Here is a 23,125-nt window from a genome sequence, read left to right on the forward strand (position 1 = left end):
TGTCATATACACAAGTAAGTAATGCAGGTAAATTGCACTGAAGGCAAGTAAGTATTGGAGGCTGAATTATAAAGGTGAATAGTCCTCTGCTTAACCCTCCCATTTCATATGTCACATGCATGGATGTTCCTACTACCAATGTGAGTCAGCTGGCAGACTTCATGTTGCATTTCTGGGGACAGAAGTGAACTTGAATAAGTATGGATGGTATTGACTCTGCCTCTAGATGGCATCAACTGAGAAGACACTCAATCTAATGTTTAGTACAACTTGCTCTTTAACAATACTCAAATCACTTAACATTCAGTTAAACCTTGTGACTCTCCTTGACTGTACATTTAACTCACTGTCATAGCTTGCTGTTCAATTCATCAGGTTCAAGTTTCATTGTCATTCAGCTGAGCACATGTTGAAACAACTTTCCTCTAGAGCAAGGTGCATGACAATAACTCACACGCATAATACATAAAGTGAAATTACCATCTGTAAATTAATAAATAGGAAGATGCATTTGTGACATAAGTTTAAAATAAACAGTTCTGGGATGGTCATTTTTACCCCTTTCTCTTCAGAGAATGATCTGTTGTTCATGTAAAGTTGGCTTCTTTTCACATTATGCTTTTTAGAGGTTTAGCTGCTTCCATTTGACTCACTTGGAGTATTGTGAGCAGTTTTAGGCCACTTATCTATGAAGAGGGTTCAGAAAAGGTTCACAAGAATTACTCTGGGAATGAAAGGGTTATTGTATGAGGAGCGTTTGATGGCTCTGGGCCCATACTCGCTGTAATTTAGAAGGTGGGGGGAATTTCATTAATATTAAATGAATGTTGAAAGACCTAGGGAGAGTAGATGTGGAGAGGATGTTTCCTATAGTGGAGGAGTTTGGTACCAGAGTACACAGCCTCAGAATAGATGGATGTCCATTTAAAATGGAGATGATGAGGAATTTCTTTATAAGGAGAGTGGTGAATCTGTGAAATTCGTTGCCACAGGCAGCTGTGGAGGCCAGATCATTGGATGTATTTAAGGCGAAGGCTGATTGGGTTCTTGATAGTCAGAGTGTGAAAGGTTACAGGGAGAAGGAAGGAGAATGGGGTTGAGAAGGAAAATGGATCAGCCATGATGAAATGGTGGAGCAGACTCAATGGGCCAAATAGCCTAATCCTGCTCCTATCTCTTAAGATCTTTTGGCCTCCACAGAAGAAGTCATAATTCAGTTCTTCACTCCCTTTGCTAGTATTTGATATGGTGAGGGGTAAGAATCAGGAATTGGCACTATGGCTATACAGTCAGGAGCTCATGAATTGTAATTAGGACAGCAATATAGACCTCTTTGGACCTCTTTGCCCAAATGTCCCCTTTCTCCACTGTTATCCCATCTTGTTTAAGTTAGGTTAGCAATATAAAACCTAGAATTCTGACTTAACTGTCAGTTTGGTTTTGTAATATAAACAAGGTTGCAACTTTTGTATGCAGAATTTTGAAATAATTAGTCATAAAGATGAAGCACTGACTAAACTTATCAGTTGAGACCTCATTTGAATGTTGACGATTGATTGGCTGAGAGGTTGGTTTGAACATGTCATAATACTGGTTTGATGACATATTATCAATGACTGAGGCCAGCATGTAAGAGGCTGTATGGTATATTAACACTGTTTTTGAAACTGTCTACTCTCTTAGACAGTTTGTTAGTCAGATATCTACCTCATTGAAAAGTTATGGTGAGCGGTCTGTTCCTGTGTATGAAGCTGAAGAAATACTGAATGAAAGACCTGCAGTTATTGAACCATCAACATTTCTTCTAAGTTGATCCTTTTTCCAAGAAGCAAATGGATATGGCAGAAAACAACAAATTAGACAATCAAAGGATTAAGAATTTCAAGAAAAAGGGACGGGGTCTTGAGACAGTGAGACGGCAACAAAATGAGATTGTTGTTGAACTAAGAAAAATCAAAAGAGATGAACACTACTTAAAGCGGAGAAATGTTCTAGTAAGCAATGAAGAATCTGATCTGGATGGTGATGCCAAAGTTCAAAATGTATCGTTAGATGAAATAATAAAAAATGCAACTAGTGATAACCAGGAAATACAGCTCAGCGGAGTGCAAGCTGCTAGAGAGCTGATCTCCAGTGAATATGCTCCTCCGGTAGGTGATTTAATCACCTCTGGCATTTTTCCGATTCTTATGCACTGTATGGAACAGGACCAAAATCATCCGTTGCAGTTTGAAGCAGTATGGGCTTTGGCAAATGTTGTTTATGGTTCATCAGAACATACAGAAGCTGTGATTAAAGCAAATGCTGTGCCACTCTTGTTAAATCTGATAAGCTCTCCACATCAGGATGTATGTGAGCAAGCACTTTTGGCTTTAGGTAATATCATAGCTGATGGGTCCAAATATAGAGATTATGTCATTGGTTTAGGAGTGATAAAACCCATTACATCTTTTGTCAATTATTCGATACCCCTTACTCTCCTTCACACGATCACATGGGTCATTGTCAATATCTGCCGTCAGAAAGATCCTCCACTACCAAAGGAAGTTGTTCAAGAGATTCTTCCAGCTTTGTGTGTCCTTATTCACCACACTGATGTTCATACTGTAATAGATACTATCTTAGCTTTGTCCTTCATAACGGATGCTGAAGATGACCAGATTCAGATGGTTATAGACTCAGGAATAGTTCCTCATTTGGTGCCTCTTTTTGGCCATCAGGAAGTTAATATCCAAACTGTTTCATTGCGAGCTGTAGGAAATATAGTAACTGGCACTGATGAACAAGCACAAATAGTCTTGAACTGTGGAGCACTTTCTTATTTCCCAGCACTATTAACTCATTCTAATGCAAAACTCTGTAAAGATGCAGTATGGTTTCTCTCCAATGTCACTGCTGGGAACCAGCAGCAAGAACAGGCAGTAATCAGTGCTAACCTTGTTCCTCCAGTTGTAAAACTAATGGAAAATGGGGACTTTGCAACTCAAAAAGAAACTGCTTGGGTCATAGCCAATCTAGCTAACAGTGGCAGAAAAGAACAGATTGATTATCTAGTTGAACAGAATGTAATCATTCCATTTTGCAAGCTGCTTACACTGATGGACCCGCAGATAATTATAGTAGTGCTGGATGGGCTAAGTAATATAATCAATACAGCAAATGATAAGACAGAACTGATAGTCAATCAGATTGAAGAGTGTGGAGGTTTGCAAATAATTGAACAACTACAACTTCATGAAAATGAGGAGATATATAAACTGGCATACGATATTCTTGATCAGTTGACAGCAGAAGAAGAGGATAACACTTATGTGGTAACAGCAAAAGTGCAAGATGCAAAACTCAGTTTTAATTCTTCTACAGATGATCCAGAGAAAGGGTTCCAGATCTAAATATGTGGTTAAAGATTTCAACAATCTTCATTGGATACAATGCTGCATTTAATTGGAGAGCAGTTCTACAGATTATGTTTGATATCCCTGAATATCCATAATAGAACAAAACTCATCTTTTCAAATCATGGTTGCTATTCACTTATCTGGAAAATTAACTTCTGATCAGAGTTGTTCCTATGCATGCAATTTAATGTAAATGTAGGCAGACTTGGTTTCTTCCGCAACTCAATAAATTCCAGTAAACAACAACGTGAGTGTATCTTTTTTGGATTGAATCATTTGAATTATTGTTTGCGGTCTTTTTAGAAGTGCATACTTCTCAATACTCAGCAATTCCACATCATACATCTTCTAACCCACTGGCAGAGTCAACAATCCTTTTAATCTTATGTGGTTTTGAAATAGAGAGGTGGTGTTAATAGGTTGGTTCTTTACCATTCAGAAACCTGATGGCAGAGGGGAAGAAGCTGTTTCTAACATTTTGAGTGTATGGCTTCAGCCTCTGACACTTCCTCTCTGATGGTAGGAATAAGAAGAGAGCATACTCACAACATGCTGGAGGAACTCAGCAGGTCGGGCAGCATCCGTGGAAACGATCAGTCAACGTATCAGGCCAGAACCCTTCGTCAGGATTGAAGAGGGAGGGGGCAGAGGCCCTATAAGGAAGGTGGGGGGAGGGTGGGAAGGAGAAGGCTGGTAGGTTCCAGGTGAAAAACCAGTAAGGGGAAAGATAAAGGGGTGGGGGAGGGGAAGCAGGGAGGGGATAGGCAGGAAAGGTGAAGAAGGAATAGGGGAAAGCACAATGGGTAGTAGAAAGAGGCGGAACCATGAGGGAGGTAGTAGGCAGCTGGGGGAGGGGGCAGAGTGAAACTGGGATGGGGGAGGGGAGGGAATTATCGGAAGTTGGAGAATTCAATGTTCATACCAAGGGGCTGGAGACTACCTAGACGGTATATGAGGTGTTGCTCCTCCAACCTGAGTTTAGCCTCATCGTGGTAGTAGAGGAGGCCATGTATGGACATAGCCAAATGGGAATGTGAAGCGGAGTTGAAGTGGGTGGCAACCGGAAGATTCTGTATGTTGTGGTGGACAGAGCGGAGGTGCTGGATGAAGTGGTCCTCCAATCTGCGTCGGGTTTCACCGATGTAGAGGAGGCCGTACCAGGAGCATTGGATGCAATAGATGACCCCAACAGATTCACAAGTGAAGTGTTACCTCACCTGGAAGGACTGTTTGGGGCCCTGAATGGTGGCAAAAGAGGTGGTGTATGGACAGGTGTAGCACTTACACTTTCAGGGATAAGTGCCGAGTGGGAGAAGAGAGTATATCCTGGGCGATAGAGTCTTTAATGATGGATGTCGCCTTTTTGAGGCATTGCCTTTTGAGGATGTTCTTGATACTGTTGAAGGCTAGTGCCCATGATGGAGCTGACTGAGCTTGCAACAATCTGCAGCTTTTTCTGATCCTGCGCAGTGGCCCACCATACCAGAAGGTGATGAAATCAGTTAGAATGCTCTTCATGGTACCTCTGTAGAAATTTGTTAGCTTTTTTGGTGATATGCCAAATCTCCTTAAACATGTAATGAAATATGGCTCCAAACATGCCTTCTTCATGATTGCATCAATATGCTGGACCCAGGATAGATCTTCCGAGTGTTGTAACCTAGGAACTTGAAACTTTATCCTTTCCACTGATGATCCTTTGAGGACTCAATGCGTGTTTCCTTGATTTCCCTGTCCTAAAGTCCACAGTCAGTTCTTTAGTCTTACTTACATTGAATGCAAGGTTGTAACATCACTCAACCAGCTCATTCTTGGACGTCTCCTTGTCACCATTTTAGATTCTGCCCACAACAGTTGGGTCATTGGCAAATTTATAAGACCATAAGACATAGGAGTAGAATTAGGCCATTTGGCCCATCGAGTCTGCTCACACCTTCAATCATGGTTGATCCTTTTTTTTCCCTCCTCAACCCCATTTCCTGGCCGTCTCCCCGTAACCTTTGATGCCATGTCCAATCAAGAACCTATCAATCTCTGCCATATAAACTGTGTTTAAGTTGTGCCTAGCCACACAGTCATGGATGTAGACAGAGCAAAGAAGTGGACTAAGCATGCATTCTTGAAGTGTGCTAGTGTTGACCCTCAGCAAAGAGGAAATGTTATTTTCAATCTGCACTGACTGTCATCTCCTGATGAGAAAGTCAAGAATCCAGATGCAGAGAGAGGAACAGAGTCCCTAGTTTGTAAGCATGTCCTGACGAAGGGTCTTGGCCTGAAACGTCGACTGTGCTTCTTCCTATGGATGCTGCCTGGCCTGCTGTGTTCCACCAGCATTTTGTGTGTGTTGCTTGTAAGCATGTTGGTTAGTACTGAGAATATGATGGTGTTGAATGCTGAGTTGTAATCAATAAACAGCAGCCTGACGTAGGTATTACTATTGTCCAGGTGATTCAAGGCTGAGAGGAGAGCCACTGAGATTGCATCCGCTGTTGATCTCTTGTCAACAATTAGTAGTTTGACTTATCTTGACTATACCTCTTCCCACCATTGATGCTGCCCTCACCTGCATCTCTTTCATTTCCTAGACATGAGTGCTCATCCCATCTTCCCGCTGCCTTAACAGTATAGAGTTCCTATTGTCCTCACCTACCACCCCACAAGTCTCCACATCCAACTCATCATTGTCTGCAACATCTGCCATCTCAATAGTTCCATTTAATTATCAGGGTAATGTATGTAATATACATCCTGAAACTCTTGTCCTTCACAGATGTCTATGAAAACAGAAGGGTGCCCCAAAGAATGAGTGACAGTTAAAATGTTAGAACCCCAAAGCCCCCCCACTTCCTCCTCCCACACCCAAGCAGCAGCAAAGCAACAATCCTCACCCACCCCACCCACTTCTGCAGAAAAGCATCAGCACAGTCCACTCACCAAGCATGCAATGGCAATGCCCCCAATAAAGACCATGATCTGCAGTACAACAAAAACTAATTTTCACCGGACAATTTGACATACCACAGGCTCCCTCTCCCCTTAATAAAGAGAAAAAAAAGTGTCCCCTTTCACAGTGAGAGGGGATACATAACAAAACAATTTGATGATTTACAATGTTAAAAGGCTGTTGCGGTGTTCCTCCCCCCCCCCACCCTAGTTCTGAGAGGGAGATTGATTTGAATCAGTCCATCCACAGGGCAGCAAAACCTTGAAACCCTGAAGGCGCATTTGTCATACAGGCGGCGTCCTCGGCATTTCAAAAAGTAGCTGTTCGTTAGCTGCCAGGAGCAGATCCCACCACCACAAAAAACCAAAGTCTGAGTGCAACTCCAGGTCAGGGTCTTCAACAGAACCCCATTTATCCTGAAAAGGGAAAAGAGAGACATCAAAGGTAGAATTTAAGCTGCTTTCATAGATGAACTCAAAGGAGTCACTATCGAGCACCATTGTAACTCCGCCTCACCTCCAAAGGGATCCTACTACCAAACACATTTTTATCTTCCCCCTCCCCACCACTCTCAGTTTTCTGCAGCAATCATTCATTTTGTGACTCCCTTGTCCTTCCCACTAATCTCCCTCCTGGCACTTAACCCTGCACCCAGCCAAAGTGCTATACCTGCCCATTCACCTCCTCCCTCACATCTTTGCAGGGCCCCAAACAGTCCTTCTAGGTGAGGCAACACTTCGCCTGCAAATCTGTTGGAGTCATCTGTTGTAACAGTGCTCCCAATGTAGCTTTTTGTACATTGGTGAGATCTTTCATAAATTGGAAGACTGCTTTGTAGAGCACATCTGCTCCATCTGCCAAAAGTGGAATTTCCTAATGGCTAACCATTTTAATTCCTATTCCCATTTTCATTACAACATGTTGGTCCACGGCATCGTCTTGTGCCACAATGAGACAACTCTCAGGGTGGAGGAACAACACTTAATGTTCTGTCTGGGTAGCCTCCAACCTGATGGCATGAATATCGCTTTTTTCCTTCTGGTAAAAAAGTTATTTTCCTCCCATTTCCCTCTTCTTCCATTCCCCACTCTGTCCTTTTATCTCTTTTCACCTGCTTATCACCTCCCCATGATGCCTCTCCTTCTTCCCTTTCTCCCCATGGTCCACTTCCCTCTCCTATCAGATTCCTTTCTCTCTACCTTTCCCATCAACCTGGCTTCACCTATCACCTTCTAGCTATCTTCCTTTTCCTCCCCTACCTTTTTATTCTGACGTCTTCCCCCTTCCTTTCTAGTTCTGAAGAAGGGCTTCAGCCAAAAACATCGACTGTTTATTCATTTCCATAGTTGTTGCTTGACCTGTTGAGTTCCTGAAGCATCTTGTGTGGTAGTTTGACTTGGGTGTCCTTGTTTTCCAGATGCTCCAAAGATGAATGTAGAGCGGTGGATATAGTATCCATTGTAAACCTGTTTTGGTGTTGTGTGAATTACAGTAGCTGTAAAGTGTGAAGCTGATGAGTTCATGATCACCCTCTCAAAGCACTAGTCATTGTGACAGATTATCTTATTTTATTCTGGCATTGGTATGATAGTCATTTTTTTAAAGGAGAAGGGAACCTCAGATTGAAGTAGGAAGAGGTTAAAAACATCTGCAAATACCTCCCTTGGGTGGTTTGCACAGGATTCAAGGACATGTGGGACTGCATCCAGGTCAGATGCTTTCTTGAAGCGTCACTCTCTGAAAAATTGTTCTGATATTTTCAGCAGTGTCTGTGGGAACAGATGCCGTGGAAGCTGTTGGGCTGGCCAATGACATGTTACTCACCTTCAGTTCAAAATGTGCATAGAATGTATTGAACTCATCAATAAAGGATGTGTGCTTGTTGGTGATGCTACCCAATTTTGTTTTGTACCCCATTATAAGCCTTGCTGCAATGGATGGCTGCTCTGCTATTCGATTTTAGACTGATATTGTTTGACATTCCTGACAGTTATTCAAAGGCCATACCTCAATTTCTTGTATATGTCAGGGTCACCCAATTTGAATGCCACAGACCTGGAGTGAGTGAAACTATTGGTTCGTCGTAGAGTTTCCAGTTTGGAAACACTTGGGTTCTCCTCTTTCGGTCATAGTTCTCTACACAGCTGCGGATGATGTCTGTGAACTCCAGCGCTTTCTCAGAATGTATCCATTTACCTTTTTCTGTGGAGAATAAAGCAGAGTTAATGCCATACTTTGATGACCATTGATTAGATTTGCCTGTGTTTGGCTTGACTCTGCTATAGTGATCCAAATAGACATATATGGTGCTGAGCAGATATGTGGTTGGAACTCCTCTTGGAACCAAATGCAACACCACTGTTGTGGAAGATCTCATTTAGTCTATTGATTGTCGACAGGGACAGGTTCTGATGAAATGTAATATTACTGGACTCACCTGAGAATTTCTAGTATTTTCTGTTTTTGATCCAAAAACAATACAAATTACAAGTGCCTAACTTGCGGACACTCCATAGACATGGAAGAGCATTTGGGAGACTGGATGGAGATGAATTTGTCGGCTGATGCGGGACTTCAGGCATCATCTGTTAGGTGGGAATGGGGCACTTCCATATATCATGCCTCCCTATAGTGTCGCCCCAAACCCCCACTGAGCTGCACAGACGGACTTGAATTGAGCCAGGCTGAACTTGGAGATAGATAAGAACTCAACAAAAGAGGACTAAGAAATTGATCAAAACAAGCATGATAAAGATACGTGTTGGCCAGTAAGAATGACAATCTACAAATCATTGAATTCAACTGAATCAAGGACAGTGGAAGCAGTCTTTGTTCTTGCCTCATGCTTAGGGATGGAGGCTGCCATTTTGTGAAGACACTCTATTCTCCAATTTGTGAGCTTGACATGCTGGGCTTGATCAGTGTTTTAAAGAAGACACAATGATTCTTCAGGTAATCTGCTGGACTGGAGATCATTTCCAAATAAGAAGTTATCGTGAGATGTTCTTTGGTTGGCTATAACATAGAGGTTTGTGAACATTGGGGTTGATGCCTGCCTGAAGCAATAAATTATCGACTGTCACTTGATGGGAAGCGGGCAATAAGTTGATACTGGCTTGGAGCAGAGCCAATAACAAGGTGTTAAAGGACAGGCACGTGGCCTGTGACCAATGACACTGGAATGTGATATTTAAATTGATAAGGAATGGATATAAAAGTGGATGCTTTCTGTGTGCTGGTAGCGGTAACACCGAAGAATAACCATCGCAGATACAAGCGTAAGCAGCCCTGTGTGAAACACGTGGCAAGTGAACCGGGACAACGAGGAATGCCTGGCCAGCGTAAACTCCTTTGCCCGGGTAATACCTTTGCTATTCTTTGACTGTTCAGGAGAGTCAGGGATACTTAGTGGGTGTGCACACAAGGTATTTAGTGTATGAATTCAGGTACTTGTTAGTTTGAACAATAAAGGTAAATACAGATCTCTCTGTGCCTCACTAAGCATCATTCTAAGTAGAAGTAGTAGTGTTTTTTTTACAACGTATGAATGTCTGACAAGAAGCATAAAGGTTAGCATGATGGACAGAGATAGAAGAACTTACAATGGGAATCAGGAAATGGCAGAGGGAGTAAATGATTTGTTTTATCTGTCAAAGAACAAGTGGTATAGTAGACAATAAAGAAAATTATCAAGAATAATCAGCTAGGTAAGTGAGCTGAGAAATTGCAAATGCTGTTCACTTAGATGAGTGTGACTTGTTGTATTTTGGGAAGTCACACTAGGTAGGACTTTCACAGTGAACGACAGGTCCATGGGGAGTGTTGAAGAACAAGAAAAAGGAGTGCAAGTTCAGAGTTCTCTGAAAGTGGTGTCACAGCTAGACAGGATAGTGAAGAGTGCATTTGGCAAGCTGGCTTTCTCCATTTGGGGCATTAAGTATACGAGTTCAGATATTATGTTGCAACTGTACACAAAACAATTGTATATGAATGCACAGAGTATAAGAAATAAAGTGGATGTGCTTGAGGCACAGTTGGAAATTGGTAAGTATGATGATGTGGGAATAACAGAGACATGGCTTCAAGTGGACAGGGCCTGGGAAATGAATATTCAAGGGTATATGTCCTAGCGAAAGGACAGACTGATGGGCAGAGGGGGTGGGGTGGCTCTGTTGGTGAGGAATGATATTCAGTCCCTTGCAAGGGGGGACATAGAATCAGGAGACGTAGAGTCAGTATGGATAGAACTGAGAAACTCTAAGGGTAGAAATGGGAGTTATCTACAGGCCCCCAAACAGTAGTCTGGATGTAGGGTGTAAGTTGAATCAAGAGTTAAAATTGGCATGTCGCAAAGGTAATGCTACAGTTGTTATGGGGGACTTCAACATGCAGGTAGACTGGAAGAATCAGGTTGGTACTGGACCCCAAGGAAGGGAGTTTGTGGAGTCCCTCCGAGATAGATTCTTAGAACAGCTTGTACTGGAGCCTACCAGACAGAACGCAATTCTAGATTTAGTGTTGTGCAATGAACCGGATTTGATCAGGGACTTCGAGGTAAAGGAGCCATTAGGAGGTAGTGACCATAATATGGTAAGTTTTAATCTACAATTTGAGAGGGAGAAGGGAAACTTGGAAGTATCAGTATTACAGTTGAACAAAGGGAACTATGGTGCTATGAGGGAGGAGCATGGATTGAAAATTGGCTGGCTGACAGAAAACAAAGAGTAGCGATTAACGGGTCCCTTTCGGAATGGCAGGCGTTGACCAGTGGGGTACCGCAGGGTTCAGTGCTGGGACCGCAGCTGTTTACAATATATATTAATGATTTAGATGAGGGAGTTAAAAATAACATCAGCAAATTTGCCGATGACACGAAGCTGGGTGGCAGTGTGAAATGTGAGGAGGATGTTATGAGAACGCAGGGTGACTTGGACAGGCTGAGTGAGTGGGCAGATGCATGGCAGATGCAGTTTAATGTGGATAAATGTGAGGTTATCCACTTTGGTGGTAAGAACGGGAAGGCAGATTATTATCTAAATGGAGTCAAGTTAGGAAAAGGGGAAGCACAATGAGATCGTGGTGTTCTTGTACATCAGTCACTGAAAGCAAGCATGCAAGTACAGCAGGCAGTGAAGAAAGCTAATGGCATGCTGGCCTTCATAACAAGGGGAATTGAGTATAAGAGCAAAGAGGTCCTTCTGCAGCTGTACAGGGCCCTGGTGAGACCACACCTGGAGTACTGTGTGCAGTTTTGGTCTCCAAATTTGAGGAAGGACATTCTTGCTATTGAGGGAGTGCAGCGTAGGTTCACAAGGTTAATTCCCGGGATGGCGGGACTGTCATATGTCGAAAGATTGGAGCGACTGGGCTTGTATACTCTGGAATTTAGAAGGCTGAGAGGGGATCTTATTGAAACATATAAGATTATTAAGGGATTGGACACGATGGAGGCAGGAAGCATGTTCCCGCTGATGGGTGAGTCCAGAACCAGAGGCCACAGTTTAAGAATTAGGGGTAGGCCATTTAGAACGGGGTTGAGGAAAAACTTTTTCACCAGAGAGTGGTGGATATATGGAATGCTCTGCCCCAGAAGGCTGTGGAGGCCAAGTCTCTGGATGCTTTCAAAAAAGAGATGGATAGAGCTCTTAAAGATAGCAGAATCAAAGGTTATGGGGATAAGGCAGGAACTGGATACTGATAGTGGATGATCAGCCATGATCACAGTGAATGGCGGTGCTGGCTCAAAGGGCCAAATGGCCTACTCCTGCACCTATTGTCTATTGTCTAAAACTGGTGTGTTGGTTACCCAGTTATAGGAAAGATGTGGTTAAGCTGGAAAGCGTGCCAGGACTCGAGCCTGAGTTATAAGAGGAGGTTAGGTAGGCTAGCAGTTTATTCTTCAGAGTTTATAAAATCATGAGGGGTATAGGTGGGGTGAATGTACACCGTCTCTTTTCCCAATGAAAGGGAAGCAGAATCTAGAGGGCAGAGGTTTATGGTGAGAGGAGAAAGACTTAAAGGGGACCTGAGGGGCAATTTCTTCACACACAGAGCGGTAAGTATATAAATCATCTGCCAAAGGAAGTGGTTAAGCCAGGTGCAAAAATAACATTTAAAGATATTTTGATAGGGATGTAGATTTTATTTTATTTATTCATTTACGCAGTGTGGGTATCGCCAGCTAAGCCGGCATTTATTGCCCATCCCTAGTTCTCCTTGAGAAGGTGCTGTTGAGCTGCCTTCTTGAACTGATGCAGTCCGTGAGGTGTAAGTACACCCACAGTGCTGTTAGGGTGGAAATTCCATGATTTTGACACAGCGACAATGGCGATATGTTTCCAAGTCAGGATAGTGAGTGTTCCCAGGTATCTGCTGTTCTCGTCCTTCTAGTGTTGGCTGTTGACTCACCTGCAGTAACTATGGCTATTGACCTTTCATCAGTGGCTGTTGATCAACAGATAATGGACCCACCCATTATGATCTTTATCAGATTTCACTATCTCATTCCACTTATTTGGTGACTTGTATTAGCTCAATATATGGAACTTCACTTCACTTCAATTCACTTTTGCCAGCTTTATCATTTTGGCAATATCTGGTTTCAAGCCATCCATAAAAGTTGACTTCAAGGGTCCAAATGTAGAATCCTCTATTTTGTCTTCATTTATTCTTGGAACTCCTGAGTAACTTATCCAAGCTATCCTGCAGCAATCTTCTTCTTCAAAAACATAAGGAATGTTTTGCTTGCAATGAACTTCTTTCCTCTAATCAGTCTGTATTGGGTCTGTTCTTCCAACCTTCTTTTAATAGCCTCCCTACCACCTTGTATATTTTGCTTATCCTCTCTCATGTTGTCGTCAACTCTATGAGTCAACCATCTGATTCGCTGAGAAGGTAACATATTAACCAAATTTTGGATGCCATCATATTGGTGCAGTTTTTGTATGTTCTTAATATGTTGAAGCTCCATACAAGTCTTTAAGCTTTTTCTAGGATGTGAAGTTTCTTTGGTTCATTTCTCAGTCTTTGCCAGTTCAGGTGGTTGATGCGTGACAGTTTGTCTACTTTCATAGGTTCCATCTTCAGTCCTATACATCTTTGTTTCCTTGGTCTTTATTGAGGCAAGCCGTGACATGGCTACCATTCCCATTCTTTCATCATTGTCATCTTCATTTGAGTTGCTAGAGGCGCAGTAGAGTCCACATTACGAATATCCCAGTTCAGATGGAGGGAGTTTTTCCCAAGGAGGAGTGTCACTGGCAAAACCACCCACCTGAGTTCCCTGCTGGGCTTTCTGATACTGCTTCAGTTTACTTCAAAGTTCTGTACAATGTTACTTCGATTCAATTACACTTACAGTGTAATTTCAGTGTTTTTTCACTCAGTCAGTTTTGCAAAAAATTGCTCCTTAGGCCTGTTATTGTCTATGGTTTTCTGCTTTGCAGCTTATCACAGTTTTCTCTTTCCTTTTCCAATTGTTCACTTAACTTTTTCAGTCGTCCCACCAACTCATGAATTATTCTTCCAACTGACCACATGTTGGCTTAAACTGACAGGTCTGATTTTTCTAACTCAGTGCACTCGCATTTCTTTAACTGTGATAAAACTGCTAATGTCCAGCCAGTCTTTTCCTTTCTCAAAGGACATTCAAGTTTCAAGGTACATTTATTATTGAAGTATGTATGTAGTATACAACTCTGAGATTCATCTTCTCCAGACAACCACAAAACAAAACCATGGAGTTGTTCAAAGAAAATATCAACCTCCCCCATGTGCGAAAACAAATCGTACAAATGGTAACAAGAACATCAAACTCCAAATTCCAAACCCCCACAGCGCAAAAGAACCAACTAATTGCGCAAACAGCAACAAGATAGAACAGGGAAAAACACAGAATAGGAAAACATGAAACTAAAAGAGTCCAAGTGAACTTATTCTCTGGATATTATCTCATACCTTTACAATATCGTGTAAGAGCCACATTTCATTAGACTCAACATTGATGGTACATTTCGTCTGGATTTAATTATTAGTCTTATAAAATTGTAATATTTTATTTAGGTAAGAACTCAAACCCTCTTGTCAGTTGTTCACACATAACAACTGGAGGTTCAATTCCCCCATTTTCTGTAGTAGGTTTCACAACTTTGGCCATTGTCTTAATTTAATCCTGTTTAATCCTTAGATTTTGTGTACTTCTATCATTTGGTCTGTGATCAAAATATCATTGGATTGTATTGAAATATTGGATTACTATCAAAATATTTTAGAATTACAATCAGAATTATCTTTGGATTGCAAATAACAGTTTTTTTCTCATTAGATTGTAAACTGACGTGTTTTTTTAAAGCACTAGATTGCTTAGGTATTCTTCTGGGTATTATAAATTTAATTTGAGTATGATGTTAATTTTAATGCAGATCTGAGTTTTCCAGAATAGCAAAGTAAAGTCTAAATGAGGTTTCCTTCACTCTTAAACTTCCATTGGATAGTGTTTTGAAGGAAGATCAAGATGATTTTTTGAAAAATTGTGAAAATAAGGAGGAAGGTTGTAACACCTTTTAAATATGTACTAAGACTTTCCACTTATCTGTTGTGCCTCAGTACAACACTACTTCAGTCAACATCTCCTGAATAGATCATGAAACCGTATATTTCACTTCGTTTTTGTCTTTTACATTTTTTTTCTTGAATATGATTCTGGAACTGTTGGAGCCTGTGATTTGCAGTTTGGAGATCGTTTGGGCGTTCCAGCACTCTGTAGTGTCTGAGAGGATTTCAGGAGGCAGAGGCAGTGGGCGGGAACCTTGTGGCAGGTAGGCTGCAAGCTGATGCTTGGCTCCATTTCGCTGCTTAAAGCGACGAACAAGATTTAAACATCAAGGTGAATATGGAAGCTTGAAGATGGAAGATGGAAGTTTCAGCATTTTGTATTTTCTGAGAGGATTCCAGGAGACAGAGGCAGCATAGTGTGCATGCTGTGGGACGGGGCACAAACCAATGATTGACTCCACTTCGCTGATTAAACCTTCCATTGTGTACCGATTAAAGTGTTGAGGGAGATTGAAGCATCAAGGCAGGAGGTTCCGGAGGATTGGAGGGTTGCGGATGTTGTTCCCTTATACAAAAAAGGGAGCAGGGCCACGAAATTATAGACCAGTGAGTCTTACTTCAGTGGTTGGTAAGTTGATGGAGAAGATCCTGAGAGGCAGGATTTATGAACATTTGGAGAGGCATAGTACGATTAGGAATTGTCAGCATGGCTTTGTCAAAGGCAGGTCGTACCTTATGAGCCTGATTGAATTTTTTGAGGATGTAACTAAACACATTGATGAAGGTAGAGCCGTAGATGTAGTGTACAGTGGTATGCAAAAGTTTGGGCACTCCTGGTCAAAATTTTTGTTACTGTGAATAGTTAAGTGAGTAGAAGATGAACTGATCTCCAAAAGTCATAAAGTTGAAGATGAAACATACTTTTAAACATTTTAAGCAAGATTAGTGTATTATTTTGTTTCGTACAATTTTAGAGTGAAAAAAAGGAAAGAAGCACCATGCAAAAGTTTGGGCACCCCAAGAGATTTGAGCTCTCAGATAACTTTTACCAAGGTCTCAAACCTTAATTAGCTTGTTAGGGCTATGACTTGTTCACAGTCATCATTAGGAAAGGCCAGGTGATGCAAGTTTCAAAGCTTTATAAATACCCTGACTCCTCAAACCTTCTCCCAACAATCAGCAGCCATGGACTCCTCTAAGCAGCTGCCTAGCACTCTGAAAATTAAAATAAATGATGCCCACAAAGCAGGAGAAGGCTACAAGAAGATAGCAAAGTGTTTTCAGGTAAGCCGTTTCCTCAGTTCGTAATGTAATTGAGAAATAGCAGTTAACAGGAATGGTGGAGGTCAAAACTTTCCGAGAGAACTGCTTGTAGGATTGCTAGAAAGGCAAATCAAAACCCCCGTTTGACTGCAAAAGACCTTCAGGAAGATTTAGCAGACTCTGGAGTGGTGGTGCACTTTTCTACAGTGCAGGGACACTTGCACAAATATGACCTTCATGGAAGAGTCATCAGAAGAAAATCTTTCCTGCATCCTCACCACAAAATTCAGCTTCAGAAGTTTGCAAAGGAACATCTAAACAAGCCTGATGCATTTTGGAAACAAGTCCTGTGGACTGATGAAGTTAAAATAGAACTTTATGGCCGCAGTGATCAAAGGTATGTTTGGAGAAAAAAGAGCGCAGAATTTCATGAAAAGAACACCTCTCCAACTGTTAAGGATGGAGGTGGATTGATCATGCTTTGGGCTTGTGTTGCAGCCAGTGGCATGGGGAGAGGGAAGAATGAACTCAATTAAATGCCAGCAAATTCTGGAAACAAACATCACACCGTCTGTAAAGAATCTGAAGATGAAAAGAGGATGGCTTCTACAACAGGATAATGATCCTAAATGTACCTCAAAATCCAGAATGGACTACTTCAAGAGGCGCAAGCTGAAGGTTGTGCCATGGCCCTCACAGTCTCCCGACCTAAACATCATCAAATATCTGTGGATAGGCCTCAAAAGAGCAAGACAGCCCAAGAATCTCACAGAACTAGAAGCCTTTTGCAAGGAAGAATGGGCAAAAATCCCCCAAACAAGAATTGAAAGACTCTTAGCTAGCTACAGAAAGCATGTACAAGCTGTGATACTTGCCAAAGAGGGTGTTACTAAGTACTGACCATGCAGGGTGCCTAAACTTTTGCTTCAGGCCTTTTTCCTTTATTGTTATTTTGGAACTGTAAAAGATGGAAATAAAAAAGTAATCTTGCTTAAAATATTAGAGAAATGTGTCATCTTTAACTTTATGCCTTTTGGAAATCATCCTCGTTAGGTCGCATCTGGAATTTCCAGTTGGTGGACGATTTCCCTCCACGCGGCTCTGTCCCGACACTTGTCCACAACATCCCGCGTCTTGTCCAGCTTGGTCTAATCCTTGATGTTATCCAGCCATGTTGTTCTTTCCCTCCCTCTTCCTTTTTTTCCCTCTACCTTTTCATAATAGCAAGTCCGACAAGATGTTATCTCTCCGCGTAACGTGTCCACAATAAGCAACCTTTAACTTCATAATCTTCTCCAGCGATGTCCGTGGTCTATCATCTTCGGACAAAACCTTCTCATTTGAAACTTTCTCTACCCAGCTAACCTTCAACATTCGTTGATAGCATCACATTTCAAAAGCATTCATTTGTTTCATGTCATCCTTCTTCAGGGTCCATGTTTCTGATCCATACCTCAGCACTGACCATATGTAACTCTCTAGGAAACGGATTCTAGTTTGGATATCTACCTTCCGATTGCATAGTAGATCTTTTAGCTTCATGAACTGGGTCTTAGTCATACCTATTCTTCTTCTAATCTCAACTTCACATCGCTTGTCATCTGTCAGATAACTGCTAAAATATTCAAACTTTTGCACCTTTCAATGTCTTGTCCATTCACTTGTAACGATACTATCATGAATGAGTCTTTACTGTTTGCTTTGCTTACCACCATCAATTTTGTTTTCTTAGGGTTGATTTGAAGTCCGTAGTCAAGGCTTTTCTCATTCACTTTATCCAGCATAATTTGCAGTTTGCTTTTGCTGTCGGCTAATAACGCAGTGTCGTCCACATACCTGATGTTATCCACCTTCCAGCCTCCGATTGGAATACCTATCTCCTGATGGTTGCATTCCCGAAAAACAAATCCAGCGAGCCAACACAGCCTTGCCTTAGGCCTCGTTTAATACATGTCCAAGGTGATAACCCATTTTCTACCCTGACCACCGCTTTCTGATTCCAATACATGTTCCTTATTATCTGCACATTCTCCCATTCCAGATTGTACTTGTTCAGCACCTCTATTACTTTCTCATGTCTTAATTTATCAAAAGCCTTTTCATAGTCAATAAAGCATAAATAGATGGTCTTTTGTGCCTCAATGCATCTCTCCATGATGTTTCTCATTGCAAATATTCCTTCCCTTGTTCCTGAGCCTTTACGAAAACCAAACTGTGTTTCTCCAGTTTCATCGCTGATTGTATTCTGCTGAACACTATTTTCAACAATAGCTTGACGCAGTGAGACATTATGCTTATCGTCCTGTGTTTGTTACAGTTTATCGTCCTTGGCTTTTTTGGAAAGGCAATAAATACCGATTTGAGAAAATCCTCCGGATTGGCGCGGTCTCCAAGGCCCTGGGGGCAGCGACGGGGGGTGGGGGTGGGGTGGGGGGAAGGAAATGGAAAAAACACCGGAGGTAGAGAGTGAGAGAGGGAGAGAAGACGAGGGGAGAGCACCATGTGAGAGGCAACCCATGGAGCACTGCGAGGCGGCGTTTTAAGCCAAGGTGGAACTGCTGCGAAGCTTGCTGCCCAGACAGCCCGCCTTCGCCAGCGATGTCTGCTCACAGCCCTTCACCACCGTGCCCAGGCTCAGCAACCACTGGCGCTGCCACTTCGAGCTGAGAACCAGGCCCAAGCCATGCTGCTCCATTCCCAGCGTCCCCGCCACAGCTGCCGGCCGCAGCAACACCTGGCCCAAAGCACAGCGTGGCGAAGTGCCCTAGGTCCAGCTGACCTGGCTGGTAGCACCTGGATTACGGAAAACCCCAAGGCATTCTACAAGTATGTGAAGAGCAAGAGGATAAGATGTGAGAGATTAGGACCTATCAAGTGTGACAGTGGGAAAGTATGTATGGAACCAGAGGAAAGAGCAGAGGTACTTAATGTATACTTTACTTCAGTATTCACTATGGAAAAGGATCTTGGTGATTGTAGTGATGACTTGCAGCAGACTGAAAAGCTTGAGCATGTAGATATTAAGAAAGAGGATGTGCTGGAGCTTTTGGAAAGCATCAAGTTGGATAAGTTGCCGGGAACGGATGAGATGTACCCCAGACTACTGTAGAAGGCGAGGAAGGAGATTGCTGAGCCTCTGGCGATGATCTTCGAATCATCAATGGGGACGGGAGAGGTTCCGGAGGATTGGAGGGTTGCAGATGTTGTTCCTTTATTCAAGAAAGGGAGTAGAGATAGCCCAGGAAATTATAGACCAGTGAGTCTTACTTCAGTGGTTGGTAAGTTGATGGAGAAGATCCTGAGAGGCAAGATTTATGAACATTTGGAGAGGTATAATATGATTAGGAATAGTCAGCATGGTTTTGTCAAAGGCAGGTCGTGCCTTATGAGCCTGATTGAAATTTTCAAGGATGTGACTAAACACACTGATGAAGGAAGAGCAGTAGATGTAGTGTATATGGATTTCAGCAAGGCATTTGATAAGGTACCCCATGCAAGGCTTATTGAGAAAGTAAGGAAGCATGGGATCCAAGGGGATATTGCTTTGTGGATTCAGAATTGGCTTGCTCACAGAAGGCAAAGAGTGGTTGTAGACAGGTCATATTCTGCATGGAGGTCGGTGGCCGGTGGAGTGCCTCAGGGATCTGTTCTGGGACCCCTACTCTTAGTGATTTTTATAAATGACCTGGATGAGGAAGTGGAGGGATGGATTAGTAAGTTTGCTGATGATACAAAGGTTGGGGATGTTGTGGATTGTGTGGAGGGCTGTCAGAGGTTACAGAGGGACATTGATGGATGCAAACTGGACTGAGAAGTGGCAGATGGAGTTCAACCCAGGTAAGTGTGAAGTGTTTCATTTTGGTAGATCAAATATGATGGCATAATATAGTATTAATGGTAAGTCTCTTGGCAGTGTGGAGGATCAGAGGGTTCTTGGGGTCCGAGACCATAGGACACTCAAAGCTGCTACGCAGATTGACTCTGTGGTTAAGAAGGTGTACAGTGCATTGGCCTTCATCAATCGTGGGATTAAGTTGAAGAGCCGAGAGGTACATAGGACCTTGGTCAGACCCCACTTGGAGTACTGTGCTCAATTCTGGTCAGCTGACTACAGGAAGGACGTTAAAAACAGAGAAAGGGTGCAGAAGAGATGTACAAGGATGCCTTATGAGAATAGGTTGAGTGAACTCGGCCTTTTCTCCTTGGAGCGACGGAGGATGAGAGATGACTTGATAGAGGTGTACAAGATAATGAGAGGCAATGATCGTGTGGATAGTCAGAGGCTTCTTTCCCAGGGCTGGAATGGCTAGCACGAGAAGGCATAGTTTTAAGGTGCTTGGAAGTAGGTACAGAGGAGATGTCAGGGGTAAGTTTTTTACGCAGAGAGTGGTGAGTGCGTGGAGTGGGCTGCCGGCGGCGGTGGAGGCGAAAACGATAGGGTCTTTTAAGAGACTGCTGGATGGATACATGGAGCTTCGAAAAATAGAGGGCTATGGGTAAGCCTAGGTAGTTCTAAGGTAAGGACATGTTCGGCCCATCTTTGTGGGCCGAAGTGCCTGTACTGTTGCTGTAGGTTTTCTATGTTTCTAAGTGTGGAGGGTGAGCACCGGTTGCCTGTCTTTTGTTTGGCTCTGCGATGGAGAGGGAACGGTCTGCTGCTGGGCCTGGAGAGTGTTGCTCAGGTTTTCTGTGTCTTGGATGTGGACTTGGACTATAGAATTGGTTTCAGTCTTACAGTTTTTCATATTCTGTGTTTTTGGCCTGGTCTTTCTCGGGTTTTTTTTGTGCGGGACGAGGGATTTGGGGGTTGATATATCTGTTCCATCTTTATTAATTTTTCTGTGCAGGGAGAGGGGATCTTGGGGGTTGATGATCGTGCTGACTTTCTTTCCTTCCTTGATTTCGTGGCTACCCAGAGGAGAAGAATTTCAAGTTGTACACTTTGATAACAAATTAACCTTTGAACCTTTGATTCTTCCAAATCCTTAGATCTTTGCAACTACCTGCCGACCAAGCCTGTTAGATTTGCAAACAACAGGAATTCTGCAGATGCTGGAAATTCAAGCAACACACATAAAAGTTGCTGGTGAATGCAGCAGGCCAGGCAGCGTCTCTAGGAAGAGGTGCAGTCGACGTTTCAGACCGAGACCCTTCGTCAGGACTAACTGAAGGAAGTTAGTCCTGACGAAGGGTCTCGGCCTGAAACGTCGACTGCACCTCTTCCTAGAGATGCTGCCTGGCCTGCTGCTGCGTTCACCAGCAACTTTTATGTGTGAAGCCTGTTAGATTGTAATGTTTTTGATCTGTGGTTCTTTAGATGAGGCATAATACTTGCTTAGATTGTTTATAAGCATTACAAGAACAAAATGAGGGAAAAAGGAAGAGTGAAAGACAAAGAGCCTAATGGCAAGGAGAGGAGGTAAAGATGAAGACAAAGAGAAAGAGGCAATGTGGTCTGGTCATTTAATTTGCTAATTCCATTAAATTTCCATAGATAATAGTTGACCAATAAGATAGCCCCTATTCATGTAATGCGATACCTGCCATGGAACTGAAGCAACTGCAACCACTACAAATCACACTGAACAATTACGTAAATATAGGTAATAATGCCAAAATACAAACAAGCATACAAAAGTTAAACTGCAAGGCAAATAACAGTTATATAGACCAATCCAACATTCTGCACCTTCCTGAGGTCCAAAATCATCTGTTTAGTTTTGTCCACTTTGAGACTTAAGTTACTGTGTTCACACCAGTTCACAGGCTGCTCTACCTCCTCTCTGTATCCCAACTCATCGTTATTGCTGATGAGGCCAACTACTGTTGTGTGATCAGCGAACTTAATGATGTGGTTGGAGTTCAGTCCAGTCACATCAGCAGTGGACTGAGTACGCAGCCCTGGAGGGGGCGCCAGTGAGCAGTGTGAGGGAGCTAAGATGTTGCTGCCAACACGGGCTGTCTGAGGTTGCTCTGTCAAAAAATTCAAGATCCATTTACAGGGGGTGGTGTTGAGACCCAACAAGGATAGTCTACTCAGCAGCTTCTGAGAATGATTGTATTGAGTGCTGAACTGAAGTCGATGAACAGCATTCTGTAGGTGGGATAGGATTGAGTATGGAGCAGAGGCTGTTATGTTATTGGTAGACTGATTTATTTATTTATTTTGTTTATTTATTTATAGATACAGCGCAGCATAGGCCCTTCCGGCCCTTTGAACCATGCTGCCAGCAACCCACCTACTTAAACGTATCTTAACCGCAGGACAATTTACAATAATGAATTAACCTATTAATCAGTGTGACTTTGCACTGTAGGAAGAAACCAGAGCACCCAGAGGAAGCCCACGTTCACGGGAGGATATACAAGCTCCTTGCAGATGACGTTGGAATTGAACTCCAAGCTCCGAAGCCCTGTGATGTAATAGTATTGTGCTAACCGCTATCCTGCCATGGCTGGGTGATATGCAAACTTGCAGAGTCCAATGTAGGACTTTTTGAATGCAGTTCATGACCAGCTGCTCAAAACACTTCATTATTATTGAAGTCAGTGCCATTGAACAGTGTTCATTAAGGCAAGTTACTGTCGGCCTCGTTGGCAGTGGGATAATGATGGTGACCTTGAAGCTGGCAAGGACACAGTGGACTACTTCAGAGAGATGTTAAAAATGCCCATGAAAACATCTGCTAGGTGGGCCATATAATCTTTCAGGTTTTGCAGAGGGTGCAGAAGAGGTTTACCAGGATGCTGCCTACATTAGAGGGTATGTTCTATAAGGAGAGGTTAGGGAAACAACATTGTTTTCTATAGAGTGTGGAGGCTGTGGAGAGACCTGATAGAAGTTTATAAAATTATGAAAGGCATAGATGGAGTAAACCTTTTTCCAGGGTGGAAATGTCTAATACCATATGGCATGCATTTAGTGTGAGGTGGTATAAGTTCAAATGTGATGTGCCGGGTGAGTTTG

General features: G+C 42.6%; 1 protein-coding gene and 1 pseudogene across 1 annotated transcript in view; both read left to right on the forward strand.

Moving 5' to 3' along the window:
- ablim2 (actin binding LIM protein family, member 2) overlaps positions 1-23,125 on the forward strand; it is a 337,989-nt gene that overhangs the window by 151,298 nt on the left and 163,566 nt on the right. The gene's annotated exons all lie outside the window — the stretch shown is intronic.
- LOC140196945 (importin subunit alpha-3 pseudogene) lies at positions 1,839-3,392 on the forward strand (annotated as a pseudogene).

This window comes from Mobula birostris, chromosome 4 (assembly GCF_030028105.1).
Source record: "Mobula birostris isolate sMobBir1 chromosome 4, sMobBir1.hap1, whole genome shotgun sequence".
NCBI classification, from domain to species: domain Eukaryota; kingdom Metazoa; phylum Chordata; class Chondrichthyes; order Myliobatiformes; family Myliobatidae; genus Mobula; species Mobula birostris.